Source organism: Solanum pennellii, chromosome 2 (genome assembly GCF_001406875.1).
Source record: "Solanum pennellii chromosome 2, SPENNV200".
NCBI classification, from domain to species: Eukaryota; Viridiplantae; Streptophyta; class Magnoliopsida; order Solanales; family Solanaceae; genus Solanum; species Solanum pennellii.
The window spans coordinates 18,147,278-18,167,021 of record NC_028638.1 but is presented as its reverse complement, the minus strand read 5'-3'; the positions used below and the strand labels follow the sequence as shown (position 1 = coordinate 18,167,021).

At 32.0% G+C, this 19,744-nt stretch overlaps 1 long non-coding RNA gene across 2 annotated transcripts; it reads left to right on the top strand.

Annotated features, from left to right (window-relative positions):
- Positions 1–830: 830 nt before the first annotated feature.
- Positions 831–19,524, top strand: LOC114076165. Of its 2 annotated transcripts, XR_003576990.1 has the most exons (3): positions 831–1,314; positions 3,912–4,136; positions 19,399–19,524. It is a non-coding gene; the product is annotated as an uncharacterized LOC114076165 (long non-coding RNA). The 2 variants fall into 2 exon arrangements; XR_003576991.1 differs by lacking the exon at positions 19,399–19,524 and having other exon boundaries at positions 3,912–4,221.
- The last annotated feature ends 220 nt before the right edge of the window (positions 19,525–19,744 follow it).

The window sequence follows — 19,744 nt, the reverse complement described above, 5'->3', positions numbered from 1 at the left end:
ACATTCGTTTCAAATATATCATTACAATCGTATTTGATAAATATTTTTCTTGTTAAGTGTTTTTATAATTGTGGTCTCCTTATAAATACTATGAAATACTTCTCTTACTACTTAATAATTTACGAATATAATTCATCATTGAATCAATTCTGTAAACTTGTGATATCACATGACAGTAAAGACAAGTGGATTGATGGAGGTGGACTTGCGTGCAACTACATAAGAATAGAACCAAATGAAAAAGAATTTAGACAGTTCTAATATTATATATATATATATANTGTGTGGTTGTACTTTTGAATTGTTCAACATTTCAATGAAAATATGAATTACATATTTTAGAGTCGAACTCTCTAAGAAACCTCTAATGATAGTATTCGAAATGAAAAGAGTTGGATTTTCTGTGTGAGTGAATACCAAGTTTGCATAATTGATGTCACCATTAGGGGGAGACTTGGCTGAAAATGCAAGGACACGGCTAGATGCTATTTTGTCCTTGATTAGACAACTTTTTATGAAATGAGCATGAATCTATTTGAGGTCTGTCATAGTGGTACATTTGGTTTCTACAATATGATGAACTTTGAAATGGAAGTTGATGAGCAAACACTTGATGACATTTATGTTTTTAATATCTAAGGAAGTGGAAAATTTATCAAGAAAGTGTAGAAAGAGAGAAATTTGTTATGCATGAGAAGAGATAAGGTATATATGGCCTATTTGTTCTCAACTCAATCACTTCATTAGTATCTCATGCCCCATACCAGCAATATATATGTATGTATATATATATATATATATATATATATATAGGCTCAAAAGTACCAAAATCTACCATCAGGTAAGTGTAAGAACTTCTTCATCTTCTCCACCAAACCTCTTCATCTCCTTTCTTCCCCCAACCTGATCCTCATCTCCTTTCTTCTCCCCAACGTGATCTTTACCTCCTTCTACCAAATGTAGGATACGTTTTTCTTAATCTTTGAAGGACACAATTTGATCCATTCAAGAAGTTTTCTACATATAATGTAGATTTTCCTCGGATCTAATTCAAAGGTCTCGATCTTTGCAAGTTCACTCAAATATCATGTCACTTTAATGTCTTCATCATCTTTGTAGCTCCGGTAAGCTTTTATAGGAGCAGTATCGCACTTCAGGGAGAGACAAAAAGGTCCAATGTGTTACCCTAAATAGATTCCTATGATTTTTTCAATGAGTTCTCTAGTGTTTCTACAACTTTTAAAATGATTAACACAAGTTACAAGATCCTGAATTTTGAGTTTCAGCTGAAGAAGGTGCACATTAATCCAATTTGTAAGACATCAATTTTATGTTTTTTTATGTCTTCAGTATTATTTTTTTTATAAAATAATTGTTGTACATTTATGTCCTTTCTGTGCAATTTTATATTCTAAAATAATATGATATTTACTCTCTTTTGTTTGTGAAATTTTATTTTGTAAGTATCGGATGAAAGTAGATATAAATATTGGAGCTAAAAGAAAATTGATCACCCACTTCTTCACTTCCTAAGTTTTAGGGTTCATATGTGCTTCCCCCACTTCTTCATAATCGTCCTCCAGAAAGCCAAAAAAAAAAAGAAGAAACCTTCTTTCAGCGCTTTTTTATTTTTTTTCTCCAAATTAATTTCAGGACAACCACTATATATGTGAGAAAAAAAAAGTTTTATCTTTACAAAGTGAAGCAGAATTTCTGAATCTGAAAAAGAAGAGGAGGTATTTATCAATCCCCCTATTTTATGTCTGCAAAAAATTAAATAGACAATTATATGCAGAAGATTTGTTCATTGATTATTTGTGTCACATACATTGATATTGCTTTACTATTGTGTCCGACAATCAATCACAAGGTAAAAATAGCCAATTATAAGTTTATGAATTAGAAGCACTCTATTACTATGTATATTACATTTTATGTAGTCAATTATAAGTTTATGAATTAGAAGCACTCTAATTAGTATGTGAATTACATTTTATGTGGTGTGCATATTTAGTGTAGGTGTGTGACACATACTATTGAAGCATATCAATTTTCAAGGCATATACTGAAACAACTTCTCTATTTTATTCATATATTGATGTTTTCACTCAATTTTTTAGGAAAGAGATGATGAATTGTAGTGAAAACATGGTATGGAATTCTATCAAGTGAAACTTGCTTCTTGAACTTGGAATACAAAATTAGGATAGGAAAATGAAACTTTAGATTTGAATGAACTAAGTCAAAATCATTTTATATGAATATTGTGTGGCACAATTATTTTTTTTACTGAAACTAATAGACATTTCTTCACGGGGGTTGGTATTTACAAGACCTACAAATTCTTCTTAACACTTTATTTTATTACAAAAGTTTTTAGAAAAATCTATTGTGCCTTTAAATTTGGACATTTCCTGCAATGTCTATATTATATCTTTTATATGTTATACTAGTTCTTTAATCTGCTAGTTTTTTGGTATTTTTTTTATTTATTACCAAAAGGAATTACAAAATTTGAAAAGGAAATAAATCTACAAATAACTCTAGTTCATCAACAACAATATCTTACTTCAGCCTAACTAAAGAACTCTATTATGTGCGAATTCACAGGGTAACAGATGAGAGTTCATAACCTTCTTCCCACACTTGCATTTAGAGTCCCTTTTTGACAAACCTCTTGTATGATAATTTTGATTGCCAGTATTTCGCCTTTAGATCATGTTTGGAATACCCTCAAGTTTATTTCCTTCCAAATGTGGTATACACATCTAACCGCTACCATTATAAATATTACTTCATTTGAGCTCTTTCTTTTCTTTGTAGTCATCCAAGAAAGTTCTTGTTGCAAGTCTTCAGAATTAAGGATAATTTCTTTCCAGGTCAACACCATCATAGCAACAAAGTTATTCAAAATACAAAAGTCTAATGCTCTCCAAACTAGTAGCACATAAAGGACATTCCAAAGTTATGTGAATCCCCATCTATCAAGTTTGTCCCTTGTAGCTAATCTTCCTAACGCTGCTACTCTAAATATAAAGAGCCATTTTGGTGCTCCCAAGTTATTGCATACTCGTCTTATTCATTGAACTCTAGGAAAAGGTCTTGATATTTCTCTATATAGCTTTTGAATGGAAAAGTTTTGCATAGAAAGATAGTGATCATAGTTGTAGTCTGAGGATCCAAAGTACTTTTTTTCGTTTATAAGCCAATGATTCTTCAATATGCTTCAATAGTTCAATTAATATTAGAAATAACGATTAAATATTATTAATAAATGATGTGAGTGAGACTTTGCATATTGATGATTTATGATTTTTTTTTCTTTAGTTGTCAACTGTTCATTCTTTTATATACCTGTTTTTATTAAACTAATGGATTTTATGTCTTTTTAACATTCTAAAATTACTTATTGTGTTTTGATGGTGTTCTGCCAATAAATGGCACCAGGTGGACGTGTCTTTAAGCAAACTACACTTACAGGGAAAACTATTCAAGATACTCAATCATTAGATAAATTAATATAAGTTAATACATTTTATTATATTGATTAGTAATAAATTTTTATTTACCTATTGGCCAAGTTGAACTTTTTACTAATGGATAGGTATTGTGATCTACACCGTCGGAACTCAACGCTATTTATATAGTATGTGAAGCTTATAATAGACAAAGATGACATGAATGATTAAAAAAAACAAAAAGATGTATTAGTACCTCTTGTATATTCTCTTTGTTTTGTCAATGATTTTTTTGACTTAATTTTTTGTTTATATACAAAAAAATAAAGCAAATATTTTAGTTGTTTCAGTCTTCATACTTTTCTTCCATACGTGCAATATGATTTAGATAATAGGTGGAACTTTGAACTGACTTTAATTTTTTTTTCCTTGGATGCTTCTACACAAATGAAGAATGGTTGTGGCAATAGAGGTAAAGGTCATGAGAAAATGAAGAAGGCTATGAGAAGCAAGATGAAAATAGAGATCCCAACTGGTAAAGGAAGACCAACTAAACCAAATCAATCAGCAAAATTATCCAATGAGTTGGGGATAATTGCTCAAAATTTTATTTTGCTTTCAAACAAGTGGAAGAAACTCTCAAGAGAGGACAAAGATTGGGCACTAATTAGATGTCATGTAAGAATTCTATACTCTTTTAAACATATTACATGTTTGTAATTCTATTGAGTTCTTTTTATCGGATAATCCTATTATTCATCTATCTAATTTTGTTTTGCAAACTTCTAGATAATATCTAGTAGTAAGTTTACTAATTGTCTCTTTCGCTTTTGTAACAACCCAACCCGTCGTGATTGACACCCACACTAAGCATCCAACCCGTCGTGATTGACACCCACACTAAGCATCCGTTGGGAGAACCACTACTACAACCCAAACTAAGCAACTAAATTAAAACTAGACATTTAAAGATATAAAAACAGTTTTAACCAACTAAATTATTTATTAAAGAACTAGAAAATGAACTAAAACTAATGCGGTAATGCAACCCCTAGAACCTGAAAGTCATTGTACCAGAACTCTACTAACTATAAGTCCAAGAACAAGGGGTACATACCAAAACTAAACAACACCTTAACAAATATTCTGAGTCCAAAAAGAGTGGACTTAAACCCAAGAGAACTCAAGATAGCCCGGAAGAACTAGCTCACCATTGAATTCAAAACAGTCATTGAGCTTCTGAACGGGGTCTTTCTGTATCCACCGTAAGATGCCCTGTACTTAACAAAAAGAAGAGCAAGTGCAGTATAAATATAGAACCACATAGTACTAGTAGGATCACACAGCTACCCCCAATAACTGAAACACATACAAGTAACCACAACATTATAAAACATGCATATACTAAACATATACAATATTATCATCCCTCACATCAATGAACAATTTCACAATTCTCAACATTATACAATTAAATAATTTTAGAGCAACAAATAGATCATCATTAGATAAGAACGTAATCATTACAAGTAGATACAATACAATTGAATGATCCTTTCACCGAACCCAATTCACTGGTCCTCTGATGGAACCCAGACCTAAACTATTAACTTGCAGGAACATGGAAATCGATCCATAGTTGTGCTGAAACGTGATGACTCGATCAAATATTTTTGCCAGAACGTGGCAATTTGATCCAAGTTACCTTGTCGAAACATGGAAATTTGATCCCTATTCATACACAAAAATCACAATCACAATTACATCATGAAGATCATACAACAAGAGGTGATTCATGTCATATAATTATTCAATTATCCTCATTTACGATTATGGTGATCAATAATGCAACATTCATATATATACATGTATTATATATATCACACTAACATGAAATCACAACCATCACCAACGTCAAGTCCAAGCTCGAATCTCCTAAGAAACTTAAATATTCCCTTTTCGAATTCTTCCCGCTTCTTCTAGGTATACAACAATTAATATACACAAGGATGAACAATCCAAGGTCTAATTATTTGGATTATAAAAAACACAATAACCATTGATCAACCATAGATCCAAATACCCAAATTAGGGCTTTTTCCACCATAATTCTCAGATAAAAACCCTTCCCCATCTATAATAACTCAAGAGAATAGGTATGTGGATTGAAACGGATTAGGGGTGTTAAAATCTTATCATTAGCCTCAAGAATAGTGAAAAGTTGTCAAGAACTCGTCTGGGGTAGCCTCCTTGGCTCTAAAAATAAAAAAAGTGACAAATAAGGTCGTACAGGGGTTTATTATCGACTTTAAGTCACGTCTGGCCCGCTACAATGGACCCATCTCGCTACAGCGGCCCTAATCCCACTACAGCGGCCTGCCAAAGACAAAATGTTATCGTTCACTCTAAGATCATTTTCGGGAGTTCTACTTAGCCGAATTCAATTCCATAAAGTTTTACGTGTTCCTTATTATATTTGTTATTCATTCATATAATAAAATTCATAATTAGATCTGTCATTTATTATCAGATTTGCCTACACCTTTATGACTCCGATTTCGTCTAAATCTGGACTAGGTTAGAAATTCTAAGTAACTACCAAAAATTTTTCTAGCCCCAATTGTTTCTTCATTGACTTTTCCATAACGACGGAATCAGGTTCTTACAATAGATACCTATTTACCCATCACCTGTCCCCGAGTAATCAATTAGGAAAGACATGTCTAAGATAAAGGTAGAGTAGTACCTGAATCACTGAGCAACACGAGATACTTGTCTCACATCTCTTTAGCTTCCGAACATGGGGATCAAGAATTTCAACCGATTCCTCCTCATACAGCAGGTCTTGTTTAACAAAAATAAGTCTCACCTTGTGATATGATCTTCGTCCCTAAACCAACCAAATGAATACCTACACATCCATCCGTATATTATCTCAACGAATTCATCATAATACTCTAGTGATAATTATTGTTTTATGTCAAGTTAACTAACAACAAGGCTATCCCACATAACCACCAAAATTGATCATACACTTGTATGCGACATTTTATCGAGGAATCCCACACAACATCAAGACAAATCCTTTCTCACATCATAACAAGGATAATATTCTAACTCCCTACTCCCTACAATTAGAGGTAAACTTGAACCAACCAACACACACTCATAGTACTCAAACAATCATATTCCTTATCAACATCTCCATCTCATAACACAAATTTCCATAAGCTTAAGTTATAAAAAATTGATCTTTAGGCAACAATTACTCGTCGAGGGATATGTCCAAGCATACAAAGTCATCCAACAACACCATTGAAATGTTAGATTTAATAATAGTAGATTTCCTCTAAAGAATAGTAGAATTGGACCCAATGATCCCCACATTCAACCAAGAGAACAACGCATGTCCAGTACACATGATCCTCCACTAGGGATCCACCAACAAAAGTAAAAACTTACGTAAGCATCGCTAGTGTATCACACTCACAACCATGTTCAAAAAGAAATAGATAGTCACATAAGAATTTATCAAAAAACACGCAAGGTTTTCCTTGGAAAAGTCTATACCAGCCATTTCCATTCACTTAACTCTACATACTCTTCACATCCTTCTGTGAAGTCAACATATTTAATACTAACACCCATCATGACCACTCTAACCATTTACTTTACTTAAACCAACACTTTTTAAATGAAAAAATTTATTAGGTACTTTAATCAATCATTAATAATCAACTTTACAACTCAACCATATACTTTCAATGCTCAATACCTAATATAATTGACCATGCCTCACCATGAAAATTCATACTTTGACAAAATATATCAAGAGATTTGCAGGTTTTCAATGAAAATCTTAATTGTAAATTCAATCGTCTAACACCATCCCCTTATGTATTAACATTAGCTTATACATTTACTAATGACCTTAATTCACTTTTGGTCCGCCACAACGGTGCACATCCCACCACAGCGGCAGCGCCAGTGCGACTAGAATGCCCGCTAAAGTGGAATTATCGAACTAGTGGGCTACTCGTCTTTCATATAAAATTTTATGTCCTATAGTGCGTGTCACACTGACCACCTTCCCGCTGCAGTGGCCCTGCTAGAGCGACAATTATCTCGCTAAAGCGATCCAGACGGAACCAGAGAGCTTTTCCAAAAATCTCTAGAATCCCATTTCACAACACTCCCCAAACTAATGACACTCAGAAAATTTTCTTCGCGCTAAGGTCGATTCCTGGAAATCTACTTACATAATTCAAAACAAAAACAAAACACTTTTCATCACCTTTAAGCTAATGTATGTACACTTCTTTCTCAAGTCTTTCCCTATAGTTTATAACCAATCTGATGGACTTGTGACACAATTACAATAGTCACAATCATGCCTCTCTGAACCCAATCATATAGCCCTCTAAAAGTACATCTTTATCCCTTGTAATTAAATATAATATTCTTGCTCTCACCTCTCCCTAGAGGCTGCACTTCATCCCACTTTTTCTTCATTATGACTCTAGTTCTTTGAAATTCCATACTAGTGGTGTCGCCCACCATCTCTTAAAACTTTCCATACAACCACGTTACTCATCAGATTTTAGAAAGACATGACCTTAGATACTCTCAAGTAATAATTACTACACAAAATTCGCTTAGCCACAATCTTATTATATAATTGCATCCCGTCACAATGTACTATGAACTCTTACTACCATTACGATCAGTCAGCCTTTACTATCACTATGAAGCCAATATTTCATCAACACGACACCTCAAACTTAGGTAAACTCATCAAATTCAAAGAACTTACCCAATCTTGGTACGCACTCTCTTACTAAAACCTTCAATTTTCTTCACCCAAGTATACTCAATGGAACTTTATTTATCCATAAACATATCATTCCCACTCTCTTATGGTTTAAGATAAAATCATCGGTCCTCGTAGTACCCTTCTTCTTTTAATCAAACAAAACAAGAGTACCCCACTTATAAACACTAGGACGGATGAAATTCTTTATCAAGACACTCTTAAAATTGAGTTTTAAGCTCTCTCAATTCTAAAAGTCTGGGAATAGACTCAATAAAGGGGAATCGGACCTCAACATCCCCTGTATGAGCCAATTACGTCACACAATCCTGTCCTACCAGTTTCCTACCCCATACGAAAGATACAAGTTTAGTTGACATACGTGTACCCCCTTTCGACTCTAAACTTTGCTTACCCAGATCTCTACAATTACTGACTTAGTGTTACAATTATGTCCGGTATAATAGGGGGACAACCAAGTCATGCCTAAGATTATATTAAGTTAGTCATATCCAGCATAACTAAATCAACCAAGTTTAAAAATCCATAACCACAATAGGACAAAAATGATATACATGGGTAGCTACGACTGATTCTTCAACTGGGGTAGAAACATGGATGGGGACATCAAATATATCACAAACTACATCAAATCCCAATTCAATTGAATTGAAATGTATGGATAAGTATAATATGGATCAAACATCACATTAGCCATTCAGTCACAAAAATTACAGTACTTGTGATCACTATATCCGACCCTCATATGCCCAAGTTCTCCAGGAGTTTAACCCACCGTATAACTTATATTCGATTGTTGAACACTGAGATAAAATTTGGGGTCCATAATTAAGACTAAGAATATAAAGGAGACATGGCTGAGATTCTATCTCGCCATGTACTGCTTTGGCGGGAGAAATCCCTTTATAACGACATCGCTCTGGCGGGAATAAACCTACTCCAGCGGCCAAAATGAAAACAGAACCTAGACAAACTAATTTTCTGGGGTTCTTCTCTTTTCTAATTTTCCCAAAGGTTCCAGCTCTGCCTAAAGAATTTAGGATAATTCTCCAAGCTAAGAGAAATCATGTCTATCCCAAATGAATCATACGATACACGAACCAATTCATTCTTGTTAATTCAACACCACAACCCACACATCCCAGGATACACCCAGACACTTACACGATCCTTAGTTGATATCTTCCTTTTAACAATGAGTTTCACGATACTCAATTATTTACAACTTGCATAACTTCAACGAATAATCCAGCATATTGCACATATGAAAGTTTCGACATACCTTTATTGTGCACATAATCACCTCATCATATTCAAGAAATTACAACTTCACATTCACAATTAATTCAGACAACCAGCAACATGAATTCAAAGCTTACAAGATACAAAGCATGCATTCAAAGCTTATAAGATACAATTCACAAGCAAGTCCAAATTCTTAATAAATTATTTCGCTTCTTGGATGACCATTCCTGATCATCCATGCATTCATACCACCCCTAGGGCCAGATACCAATTGGAACCTTCTCAGTTCCAATTAGCTTCCTTGTGTACCTTTAGTCGATACTACGCCATTTAGTTCACTCGTTTGAGATACCAACTGGAATCAGGAATACCAATTAGACTCAACTCATACTAGAAGCGACAATAGTAGTTTGTGAGCCCCACAAACTGCTAATTGCAATCATAGAACTTGGTTGAACCCAATTCTTAACTGTCTCAATCTTTAACTGAGTGTAACAAGACCTTAAAACAATCTTAGAGAAAATCAATGCACATTGCAATAGGTAAACAATGTCATCTATCTAAGGCAATGGTTGTTTGTTCAGAATGATAACCCTTTTAATCTATCAACAATCTATACATATCCCCTCTTTCTAGTAATGGTGTTTCCCTTTTGTTGCTCTAGTTCAAACCACAGAGTGGAGCAAATATACAAATTTGTATCACCCAGATACCAATTGGATTCAAGTTATAGCATGAAGGAGTAGAAAGAAGTGAGTTTTTTCCTAATGTCCTATAGCCTCTCGAAGAAAAGTACGGATTTCATTGTACCGTTGTACAAGACTCTAGTAGAATCATTTTTGTAGAATGAGATCAACGAACCTAGGCTCTGATACCAACTTTGTCACGATCCAACCCGTTGTGATTGGCACCTACACTAACCATTCAGTGGAAGAACCACTACTACAACCCAAACTAAACAAAATAAATCAAAATTAGGATTTTAAAGACACAAAAGCAGTTTTAAATAACTAAATTATTTATTAAGGAGCTAAATAAATAAACTAAAACGAATGTGGAAATACCACTCCTAGAACCTGAAAGTCATTGCACAAAAACTCTACTAACGAAAAGTACAAGAATAAGGGTTACAAGTCGAAAACTAAACAACACCTTAGCAAATAGTCTGAGTCCAAAAACAGTGGACTTTAACGCAATAGAGCTCAAGGCATCCTAGAAGAACTAGCTTACTCTTGAATTCAAAATGGTCATTGAACTTCTAAACGAGGTTTGTCACTAGGAACACATTTGATAATTAAGATATGAATGATTATGATTTGGAACTTGGAACAAAAGGACTTACCGTAAGAGACATAATGATTAAAATTACGACTTTCATCAAGTGAAAACAAAAGTATTCAAATATATTAAATCCATATTGTATCAATTTAATAACATTTATCATCATTATTTAGACAAATATTGCATGTAGTGTACCATTAATAATATTTTATAAATATATTATTGTTCTAATCATTTTATATTAGTTAATTTAATAAACACGTGCAAAACATACTCTAAATTGGTATATATTAAATGTACTATTGTAGTAAACATTTTATATGCCATAAATGATAATCAGCTGACAATTTAATTTATTTGTATCCTTTTTTCTACCAAAATCAAAGTATGTGTTATGGATATAATGAATGTCTATTTGTAGAGAATTTAGGAATCCTAACTTTGGGAGCAAGTCAATGTTTCCTTATAAATAGCGGGGTTCTATTCATTGTAAGCTAGATCTAGGAATTCCTAATTTATCTAATAAGAGAAATAGTAAGTCTTCTCTTTTTTTCCTACATTCTTCTTATTATTTTTTAGAGTTCCATAGCACGTTATCAATATGAATCTCTAACCAATTAACTTTGAGTTCATATATATGATTCACGTTAGTAGGAACGTTATGAAGGTTAGCAGATTTCATTATTTTTTGTCTACTTACTTTTAGATTATCAAAACTAGCCAATTTTTTGTGAATAAGGTCCACTGATTAGACTATAATTAATTAACTATTGCATGTTGCAATTTATCATGATATTGAAGTAATTTACCTGCAACAATTGCAATATTAAGTTATGCAACAATTGATTTTACTTTTATACATTACAATGCCCATCCTTATAATTTGTTCCTTTAAGTTTAGCTCATAGCTTTTTTATTGATATTGTTTGGTTTAATAAGTGGGTGAGATACTCTGCCTTCTAAGTGAGTTTTTCCTCTTCGGCATTTCTCGATATAATGATGTTTTCAATTGCAACAAGTGAGTTATAAGATGATTGTTTCATGTCTAATCACATCAAGGGAGTAAATGATGGATTCGTGTTTTGAATCACTAAGATATTGGACTAATGTCCTGGTGCACCATGATAAGAAGGTATTTGGTTCAAGTTTTATCGATTTATGGCCTATGGCACTTTATAGCAAAATAATGTGCTTAGTAAAAAACTGATGAAACCAGTTCATTAAATTTTCTCCATTGCCTAATATGAATATGGTAGTAGTGTCTAATATGTCTGAAAGAAGATAAGTGATTGAATAATGCACATCATGAATATGTAATGAGGTACTAAATTATCATAATTTGATATATTTAGATGATTGTGTTTTATTCATGATGGGAACTTTTGATAAATGCTAAAAGTATAGACCCATTCTTTGAAGTGAATGAGGTATAAGTCCACTATGCTAGGCATGGAAAAGGTCCTGACCACAAAAAATTTCTTTGGGAAGACATGTGTTATTTTCTGTTTGTATTGGACAAGGATTAGTCAATTGAGTTAAACTCTATATTAAATCAAAAGTTTCCTAATTCCAATACTTTCATCCTTAGACATGATCATTTGGGACATCATGAGTCTATAATGATGAGATGAATTATAGAAAATTCAAAGGGTCATCCATTGAAGAGCCTAAAAAAATTGTTTAAATATGAGTTTCTTGTACTACTTTGAATAAGATAAGTTAATTGTGAGACCAATACTAATGAAAATTTGGATTAAGTCTCATGCGTTCTTGAAACATATGCATAAGGATATTTATTGACTTATTCAACCACCTAGTAGGTTGTTTAGATACTTTATGATCCTTATAGATGCTCATTCTAGATGGTGTAATGTGTGCATATTGTCATCTTGTAACTTAGTATTTGTAACATTGTTGTTACAAATAATATGATTATTGGCACAGTGTTCTAATAATCATATTAAGTCCATATGTCTTGATAACAATGTAGGATTTTAATCCCAAGTATTTAATGATTAATTCCTATCATTTGGGAATGAATAAACTCAATACTGAAGTGAATTTGATAGTGCAAAAAAATAATCTTATTAATACAAACGTGCACTTAGTCGTGATGGGTTCATGACTCACCTTCAAAAGAGTAAGAGAAATTGAGAAGAAACAAATCTGAAAATTTCTCCAAAGTATAAAATTAAATTTCACTCAAATAATAGTAAATTAGAAATTTACAAAAGCAAAAGGCAGATGACATAGTATTATTAGATTTTACTAGTACTAATAATTTTATTAGTTGATTTGAATTATTGGTCATCCTAAATATGTGTATTTTGAGTAAAGGATATGCATTGAAGAACTAGATGATTCTTCAAGAATTCTTTTGTTCGTTGTACTCATGTTTAAGTTGATTGCATCAACTAATGTTGAATAGATTACTAAATTCTAAAAAGAATAAATGGTGAATATGGGTCCGTTCACATATAATGTCATATGATAAAAAGATCCATATGTAAGAGAATCATACGTGTGTTTGTTGTCAGTCTATAGTTTGACATTTGCAAAATTATGTTTGCAAGATAATTGAGTTAAGGACACAATTTCAAAATGTGTAATCAAGACGATTCATCTTTATAATATTGATAAGTATCCAAGCTGATGGAATTAAATGCCTCAAATAAATGGTCAAGCTTTGCTTATGAAAGCAAAGCTTCATGGTATGAAATATAATATATTGCATACATAAATAATTATATACATCAGATAGTAAATTATAATCAATTTTTTTCTTAATTGATTTATTGTCAGGAATCAAATAGTTTTCATCTAATAATTTTGATGTGCAGTATATGATTAATGGATATACAATGATGCACAAAGACGAATTCTCCTTAATAGATTGAGATATATGTTAGTTTATCGAAAATAAGGGGGATAAGAAGTAATCAAGAATGCTCCTACTGAATGTACTTAAAGGATAGGTTCTACTACATACGCGAATCTTGATAGGCCAATCGATTCTAAAAGAATTATTCTTGATAAAAGGAGAGGAGCAAAGGATCTCAATAATCATATAAGGAGGCAATGTGCTCTTGAAAAGTCAACGACATAACACTTCATGAAACCTTATGATAGGGATAGCTACTTGAAAATAATGAAGTCATGAGATCTCAATAAGTTATGTTGTATTGTGTACCAAGACAAAGTATATTTTGGCGACATTATCCGTGATACAATATGACACAATATTTAATGTCATGCTTTTCATACTTGATGTTGTCACTTGATAAAATTGTTATGAAAATATCCTATAGATACAAAATGCATGAAGCATATGCAAATTTTTGGAAAACCTTTGTTGAATTCTCACATGGATTAAATCAATCAAAAATCTTTTGTCTTGTTACACAAGTAGATAAAATAACATGAAGTGGAACCCTTGAAGAGTTTTCAAAAGGCAACATATTATTTGCTTAAAGAAGTTGAAGTGCGTAGTAAATTCTTAAAATAAATATTTTCATTTGTGATATTGATTTATTGACAAGATTACCATGTAGTTAGTTATCTTTTTAATAGATGATTCCAATTTTATTTGATTGAAACTTTCTGGTTATCATTTCTATGTTACCATAATTGTTTTCGTTAATGATAACTTGTGACAAATAATTATGTTATATATGCTCTTATATAACGTAGTTCATTTTTTTCTTTACCTCATTGTTTAAAGTGTAGTTTTATGTATCAATACAACATAATTTTAACTTTTGAAGTAAATTATCAAAAAAAATAACAACAACCAGGTTGTGTTGAATGAAAAAATGGTACTTGAAGAAGAATGTGTAGAATCAATTGATGTATCTTATTTGTTGGTAAGTAAGATACTAAACTTTCAATATAGATTTTAGAGTTAATCTAAAATTTGTCAAAGGATATTTTTTGTTCTTGCTTATCTGAGTTGGGATAACTAATCTGCACTATTAAGGATGTGCTCAACACTGATGCTTTTATACTAGTAATAGAAATATGAAAAACTCCTAATATGAGTTGATAACCCTGCGAGTTCAGCAACCCTCAGTGATAGCCGCAGACCTAATATTAATATACATATGTCTGTTAAGTTCTAAAGTTTAAGAGTTCAAAAATAGGGTTTAGCGAAGGAGTTTTAAGTAATTTGTAATGGTGGTTGAGTGTACCTTTCGAATTCTAGGATTTAGCTGGGGGATTTATGTGGTCCTGCTTTTCATGTGTATGCATAAGTTTCTCGAGATTATTGATTTTAAGATAACATATGTAAGAAGGAATCAATTGAAGATGATGAAATGATAAAAAAAGACCTTACAAATTCCTGCTGCATTGTTGTAAGTATTCCGGTTCAACATTTCTATTTACTTCTTTTGTTGAATTTTTGATAATTTTGAATAGCCTTTGCAGTGGAAAGACAAGTATGTTAAATGATGAAATTTTGTTCACTACATTTACTTTTGCTACTTAGTTGATAATGTGATGTGAATTATTATGTTCCTTTTTGAGTAATTTTTTTATACTAAAAAAGTTTTCTACTTAATACTATAAGAACATACAATAATTTATTTACATACATTTATTGTTCATTAAGGCAATATACACATGCAAAACAAGTACAATAAGTATGTAATGATGGTGATGGTTAGTCATATATAATGTTGAAATGAAGATAATTATAAGTAGTGATGAGTGAATGTAATAATGATTAATGGTGATAATTGCAAGTGATAATCGTAATGACAATTGATTTTGGTGATTGATGTAGTGATAATTGTGATTGGGCTGATGATGAATATTGTGGATGGTGAAGTATGATGATTGAGGTAGTAGTAGTTGTGGTTGTAATACTGGTTGAGATGAGAAGATGAAGTAGTGGTGAATTGTCCTCTTTGTAGAAATTCTTAAATAGATATCTTAATAATATTAAGACTTTGTTGTAGATTTTAATCATTTAGACTCATTAAGTGTTTGTTAAATCATTAAAAATAAATGCCCTTAATAATTAAGATATAAATGATTATGATTTGTACCTTGAAAACAAAAGGACATAATAAAAAAGACCTAAAACAAAAGGACTTTTAGATTTCATGAAATTCTTTTTTTTCAAGATCCAAAGAATAATAAATTTATATCTTAAGTATGAAGTGTGTTTATTTTTCTTATTTCACAACCACTTAATGACTCAAATGATAAAATTCTATAAAAAAGTCTTAATATTATTAAGATATCTTTTTAATAATTTCTACAAACATGACAATTCACCGCTATTCCATCTTCTCATCTCAATCACTATTGCAACCACAACTACTACCACCATAATCACATCACCTACCATCTGCAACATCCATAATCAACCCAAACACAATTATCACACTATCACAAATCACCAAAATCAATTGTCATTACTATTAGCCATCACTTGCAATTATCACCATAAACCATTATTACATCCATTTATTACTATCAGTAGTTACTTATAATAATCAACATTTATATAACTAACCATCACTATTATCACCTTGTTAAGTGTACGTGCTTTGCAGGTGAATATTGCGTTAATGAATAATAAATGTATATAAATAAACTATTATATGAATATTATATTATTACGTACAAATATTTTCCAAAAAGTAATTTTTTTAATATAAAAAAAAGTTAACTAAAGAGGAACATAATCGATAACATCAAACTAACAATTAAGTAGTGAAAGAAATGTGGTGAACGAAATTTCATCATGAAAGTACTTGTCTTTCCACTGCAAGGACAATTCAAAAGCAGCCAAAAATCAACCGAAGAAGTAAATAAAATGTTACCCCTGAATACTTACAACAATGCAATAGGAATTTGTAAGGCCTTTTTTTATTATTACATCATCCATGATTAATTCCTTCATACAAATATTAGCTTAGAATCAGTATCCTCGAGATATTTATGCATACATATGGAAAGTACTGCCACATAAATCCCTTGTCTAAGCCTTAGAATTCGGAAGGTTCGCTCAACCACTATTACAACTGACTTAAAACTCCTTCGCTAAACCCTATTTTTGAAATCTTAAATTTTAGAAGTGGACAGACAGGCATATGAATATTATGTGGGTTCGGGTTTTATCATCAACACAGATGCTACAAATATCAAACAGGGTCGGGTCCGCTGCTATCACTGAGGGTTGTTTAAATCGAACGATTATCAAATCATATTAAGAGTTTCCCTTATTTCTATTACTAGTGTAAAAGCATCTATGTTTAGCATGTTCCCAATAGTTCAGGTAAGTTGTTTTAGCTCAAATAAACAAAAAAAGAAAACATCATTTGACCAATCTTAGATTAACTTCAAAATCTACATTGAATGTTTGGTATCTCTGTTGCTCAAAAATAAATACATCATTCGTTCTGCACATTCTTCTACGAGTACCATTCTTTCATTTAACATAACCTAATTATTGTTTTGAAAATTCTCTTCAAAGGTAAAATTTTATTGGTATTGATTCATGAAAAAACACGTTAAACAACAAAGTAAAGAATAAAAGAACTACTATATATAAGAGCATAATATATAGCATAACTATTTGCCACAAAATATCATTAGCGAACATAATTATGGTAAAATGAAATGATACCTAGAAAGTTTCAAAAGATAACATTGAAGTCATATATTAAAAGTCTAACAACAAGTTATTGTAACATCTTGTAAATTGAAGTAACTAGGAAGAAGTTAAGAATTGAATATAGTAATTTTTGAGAAAAAACTAAAATCGGGAAATTTTTTTAAGTTAAGTTAAGAATGAGATTTTGGTCAACTTCAAATGAATATTACTCCTAGATCAGGATGAGTTAGGTGTGTTTTAAGAAACCTTAGAAAAGCTCAATGAATTATCTTTCAAATGCCACCAATTTTGCGTGATTTCGCATTCGTATGACGGAGATATGCCCAATAGAAATTGGGTTGTTCGAATAAGGAAAATCCAATCCGGATTTAGGAAGGGTAGTTTGGTATTTTCCATAGCAAACTTAATTAATTCACTTTTAGGAGTTTAATTGGGGTATAGTCAGAGTTTGATCAATTTAGAAAAATTGAAATTCACACTAGGGCTTGGACAAAAAAGAAAGAGTAGAAAAGAGAAGGATGTATCAAGATTCGTCAAGAACATTCAAGAACCGATTGTAAATTTTGTTTAGGAGTGATCCAACCGAGATATGTGAGATCAAATAACATTGGTTTAGTTCACCCACGCGCCAATCATGATTCAATTTAGTGAAGTATGTTAGATTTGAAAGTAAATCCTTTGAAATCTTAATGAAATTTGTTTGAATTCTTGTGGATTGTGTTATGGAAGTTTCTGAGATTTTATTCATGTTTTTGGGTGTAATTTCGAGTTGAATCTGATATATATCGAGGTCATAAATGTTTTAGGTAATAGCTATGTGAAATTACAGGGTTTAGAGATGAAAAACGGAGAAGAAAAGTCGAGGAACACAGGGGGAGGATCTTGGGTTGTTCTTCCCCTCAAAGCCCTAAAAAGGGGCTTCTGAACTTGACCTCAGGGGTGGCGCACCAGCCTGAGCACCTCAGGGATACCATTTCCTCCCATTCTTCCCCCATCTTTCCTTACTAGTTCCTTAGCAATGTACCTATGTTTCATAGGTTATTCCAACACTCTTAGGTACATCTAAACAGCATGAAATCATCCGTAAACATGATTTCATGAACCTTGAATCTATCATTCAATTCAAGGAAAGTTAAGGGTCAAGTCTAGAAGTTAAATAAGCAAGTCAAGAGAAGTTTGTAAAGTTTTCAAAGGTCTTTCACAAATGTTTTGAGACTTAAGTTCAAGTTAAACAAAGAGTAAAAAGTTGATTCCATTTCTCAAAAAGTTATAAGGGAACTAAGTGTTCTCAAGAGTTTAAAATGTTTTCACATTTGATCAGGAAAAGGGAACATGGATCCCAAGGGAGATTTTAAGCTATATTTTGAGTAATTATCTCAAATCGAAGAAAAATTTTGATTTGAAAAATATGTGAGCTAAGTACGTTTTGGGAGTAAAATTGAGCACCGATATGAGGATGCGAGTTCAGATAACTCAAGTCTCTGTAACCATGTAGCCACCATGGGTAGTAAATGATCATACTTCATAGATGAATCCTTAGGTGCTTTTTAGCATAGACTAGTGGATACACTTAGTTAAGGCATCTTATATGACAACAAAGTATAGGAAAGTTTTGACAGCGAGGGCTAGACGTTGTATCACCACTTAGTCTCATGGTGGGGTTTGTCCGTTAGAGAAACTCCCACATAAACTATATTATTTTATTAGATGAGTAAAGTTGATCTTGTTATTGCATTTTCTTAAAGGAACTAAGTTGCTTTGTACTGTTTTATAAAGATTTCCATAAATTGCATGTTTTTTATTGCGTACATTGAGTTAACTTATTCACGAGTTGAGTAAAGCCAAAGTAAGTGTTTCTTTTAGACTTTTCAAACCTATGTTATGCTTAGAATTCCAACTCGCATACTCGTACATTCAATGTAGTGATGCTTGTTAGCCTGCATTATCTTATGATGTAGGCGCAGGTAACCAGGATCAACACCTAGCGCCTCGTTCATCTAGTTGAGCACTCAGAGTCTGTTGGTGAGTCTCCTTGCATTCTGGAGGACATTTTTTACTTTGATTTTAGTATTTCAATGTTAGGATGATCAGGGGTCTTGTCCCGACATCTTTCTTTATTTTTAGAGGTTACATAGACAAATAGTTATAGTTCCTTAGTGTTATTCATTTCAGTTGTAAATGTTTCAGAATTGAGCTGCCTTTTTGGCTAAGATATTATTTCTTTATGTTATTTTATGAGTTCTATTTCTTGTGATTTTGTCTTCCTCTGAGTAAGTAATCAAGGCCAAGGTTTTTTTTGAACCA